The 4,489-nt window shown below is 33.7% G+C and overlaps 1 long non-coding RNA gene across 1 annotated transcript; it reads right to left on the bottom strand.

Moving 5' to 3' along the window:
- Window positions 1-1,136: 1,136 nt before the first annotated feature.
- On the bottom strand, window positions 1,137-3,781 carry LOC134276231 (uncharacterized). The gene is made up of 3 exons (XR_009994002.1): window positions 3,692-3,781; window positions 2,160-2,281; window positions 1,137-1,582 (listed from the first exon to the last, which is right to left on the bottom strand). It is a non-coding gene; the product is annotated as an uncharacterized LOC134276231 (long non-coding RNA).
- Between the last annotated feature and the right edge of the window lie 708 nt (window positions 3,782-4,489).

The raw sequence follows: 4,489 nt of genomic DNA, 5'->3' as shown, positions 1-4,489 counted from the left end.
AATATAAGGTGACAACTGGTCTCCCTAATGATGTTAAATATAAGGTGGCCTCTGGTCCCCCTACTGATGTACAATGTAAGGTGATCTTTGGTCCCCCTAGCTATTGATGTAAAATATCAGGTTACCTCTGGTCACCCTTTATTATTGTCACGTTTCTGCTAATATATATATTAGAAAGTTGATCTTTATAAAGTTATAGATATGATTATTTTGGAGTAAGACAAAGAAAATTGTCTATCATATAAAATTCAATTAATATATAAGGTGACCTGAGGTCTCCGTATTGATGATATCCATGAATTTACTTTTGTGCCTTAAATGCCTGGAGAGTTCCTAGAATGTTTTATTACTACGCAAAATGACGAACTATTTGCGGGGGACCCCAGGTCCTAGTTCAGCGTTTTCCGATAGATGTTTAAAAATGGTACCTTATTTCTTAACTATAGCTGCCATGTAAACATGGTATTTAAAATATCAAAATCGTAAAAACATGAAAAAAGCCAGTAAAACGTCAGTTATTTTGGACTAAGTTGTGTAGAATCAGGGACCTATATACTAAGTTAGTATATAGGTCCCTGGTAGAATAATGGATTCGTGTTTGTTGGAGTCTTAACCATGCCGGCAAAAAGTTGATAAAAATGACACTTGTAAAAAAAGAATCCTTGAGCCCCCACCCCAAACCTCCCTGAATCCGCCACTGCGTTTTTACGGGAAACATCCCCCCCCAAAAAAAAACAACAACAACAAAACAGCACCCTATATAACAATGCATCACTTATTACATTAGCCTAGGCAGTGGCTGGTTCTTAAAAAATAACTAGAAGCAAATGAAACCGGGAGCATACAATACTCAATAGTATACCCATCTCCTTTTCTTCTTTTTTAACATCGGGATCGTTGTTTTCAAAATATTTATTTGTACGTGGCTGATTATAGGGAAAAGAGTACCAATTAATTTCCCATAGAACTCTATACAAACCTTTTGCCCTCCAAGTAATTTACTAATTCCCGTTCAAACAAATCACTGGTATTATTTGAAAGTTCGTTCTAAGCACTTATTAAAAACACGAAAAAAATATACCGTTCCGCGTGTTTATAGGTCAAATTTGCAGTTATTTAGAACTTAAAAATGACACCCTGCCAAAAATATCAATCCCCACTCCTACAATCTCCCCTGGTATTTCTAGAATTTTTGTAATATTCCCACATTCCATCATTTATTTCAAACATTAATATTTTTACTTTAAAATGAAAATATTTACATACCTCAATTCAGCCAATCAGGTAAAGCCTACCCATTTATTACTCTGCTTCATCTTGTTCAACCAGGAAATGATGTCAAAATCTGGGTCTTTGGTGCTCTTTTTCCTATACTTACATATTTACCTATCCCAGAATTAGTCAATTTTGTAATTTTCAAAGACCTTATACTTACCAATATACATGTATGAAATTTGAGGCCTGTCACTTCAGTGTCTTGGAATCTGTGGCCATCTTAATGAATGTCCCCTCCCTGCTGCAGGTGCTTTTCCAAAGAGTGAAAAACTTTCATTCCTGTGATGAAATCTGGATACAGTTGTCACTGTAATGAATAAAATATTTATAAAATAACATGATTTTGTTTTTTGATGTTAATAAAATGATATAAAGTCATAATTGTGTCAAATTTTTCATAGGGGTGGAATCTACCCAGAATAAAGAAAAAAGGTCCAAAATTTGATAAATCATAATTAATTAAGCAAAATTAAAAGGTTTTAAAAAGACTGATATAGAAATTTTCTTATGCTTATGAAAAGTAAATTGATTTAGACTCTGATATACTAAATGATTCTTATCTAACCCCTCCTGTTGCTTAAGTATATACAAAAAAGTTTCCCCACCCCCCAGTGAAAGACACTTAGAGAAATAGCAGGTGCCCCCTATTATATTTGTTTACAATTAATTCAGACAAGAGAAAATTAATACTTTTGATAACAAATCAAAGTGCAGTGTCTGATAGTCTTATACAGTACAACCATAATCTACATTATTGAATTTCATGCTTTAAAAAGGGGAATTCAGATTAATTTGTAAAAAATTAAGAAATGCAATAATTGACTTAAAACCCCAAAATGTACACCACAATAAGAGGCTGAAAAATTAATAAATGAAAAATTTACCTGCAATGTACAGAAATCTGTCCGACAAAATATATCGGGTGGGTAGCGAGTCTCCATCTTCTTCTCATATAGAGAAAATGCCCCCCGCCGATCAGATACCAAGCTCTCCCGGGTCCAGGAAGCTGAAATATGAAAGTCCTCTATAGTCTTTAAATGAAAATAAATCAATAAAGTTAGTCAAATTAAGCATAAATCATAAAGAAAACAGCAATATTTTTCAAGTTTTCTGAAAAATTACCAAATTACATATCTTCTACATGGCCGAATGTTTAAAAAAAGGATCCGTCAAGGGTGGAATACACGTTTTACAATTTTACATGTAATTACATGTAAATATTAGAAAAGTCAAATGTGATACATGCAGTAATGCCATTCCAATAATTCAAGAAAACAAAATCAGAAGCCTATGGTCACAATAATTAAGATTATATCATGTTGAAATTCTACATATTTGGTTAGCTAGTCTAAGGGAAGTAACTCTAAGTACAAAAACTGGAAAGCAGTAGAAAATGAGTTGCAGAGAGTCACCCTGATGGAACTACAAAGAGCAAAAAGAGGGAAAACACATACCTTTGTGTAGCTACAATATAGAAACAACCAAACTACAAACTGATCCCCCCGCAGTCAAAGGGAGGCAATCCAGAGGATCACATACACTACCGACATGATACGTCAAGACAGAAAATGACCTCCTTTCACATGAACACCACGAAACGCACATTTAAGGGCCGAATAAATTATTCGAAAAGATACCAAACGTGCAGACGTATAAGAAACTAAACAAAAATTAACACCAGGCCACCATCCTACACTTCCAAAAGTACACATATATAGCAAATCATATAAATACACAATTACATGTACATGTAAAATACATACATAAATTTATGAATACATACAAACATTTATTATAAGATCAATCTGATACATTTTCTTAACTTACCTTTCTCCTATGGCCAAGTCAACTACACATTGTTTTACCAATTTCCATCCTCTGTAACCCCCCCCCCCCCCCCCAATGTCTACAAAAGACCCAAAATCACCTCTAACCCTAATTCCACAGATAAATAATTCAAATTTTTGCTAATTTTTCTCTCGAAATGTCTTCAATATTCAAATAAATTGCTAAAAATAACTTTTCATGACTTTCACTTCACTTTACTTATTAAAAAATGGGGTCTCTATAGGGAAAAGAGTACCAATTAATTTCCCATAGAACTCTATACAAACCTTTTGCCCTCCAAGTAATTTACTAATTCCCGTTCAAACAAATCACTGGTATTATTTGAAAGTTCGTTCTAAGCACTTATTAAAAACACGAAAAAAAATATACCGTTCCGCGGCGTTTATAGGTCAAATTTGCAGTTATTTAGAACTTACAGAGATCGGCAGTAAATGACACCCTGCCAAAAATATCAATCCCCACTCCTACAATCTCCCCTGGTATTTCTAGAATTTTTGTAATATTCCCACATTCCATCATTTATTTCAAACATTAATATTTTTCTTTTAAAATGAAAATATTTACATACCTCAATTCAGCCAATCAGGTAAAGCCTACCCATTTATTACTCTGCTTCATCTTGTTCAACCAGGAAATGATGTCAAAATCTGGGTCTTTGGTGCTCTTTTTCCTGAAAAGTTACAGTCAATACAGACCCAGAGTGTCCAGACTGTCACTGAGACTCTGACAGTCTACAGAATTTGTTTTATCTACAAGTCATAATATTGACCCAATGGACCACGAAGGTATATATTGTTGATCGAATATTTATATCTCTGCTAATATAATAAAAGAATACATCTAAGTAACGTTATCCCGAAGTGGTACTTGAACTTAAACTTAAAGTACCCAAATTCAGTCACCGTGAGGTCTGGTATAATCACTAGATTTAGGTACACAGGTTAATTTACCTACATAGCTTTATTTACCTACCTGAGGTAACTTTATTTAGCTACCAAATCAAACCATAAGCGGAAAACACCCCGGATTTCTCTTGAAATTATATTTTGATTTGTTTTTTGTTTGCTACCTGGCTACATAAAGTCATAAACTTTTATTTAAGGATATTAGCAAAAGATTTCGATTACTGGGCTTATATATCAACACTAAATAGAAAGTGTGTCACACCAGTGTACATTTTGTTTGATGTAGTATCAGTGTATGGTATGTCATGTAAACCTTTGTAATCTGAAAGCACTGGTCCATCGGACAAAACAGTTGAAAATCTTATTGGTCTGATGCACTAACAAGTAAACTGGTCCGTTCGTCCAAGATTTGATTTGGTTGGGCTTCAAATTTTATATTTTCTGTTTCATCATATAGACAC

The sequence above is a fragment of the Saccostrea cucullata genome, unplaced genomic scaffold, assembly GCF_032062105.1.
Source record: "Saccostrea cucullata isolate Sc308-1 unplaced genomic scaffold, CSIRO_AGI_Scuc_v1 ctg6730, whole genome shotgun sequence".
NCBI lineage: Eukaryota > Metazoa > Mollusca > Bivalvia > Ostreida > Ostreidae > Saccostrea > Saccostrea cuccullata.
This window is presented reverse-complemented; position numbering and strand designations above follow the sequence as displayed.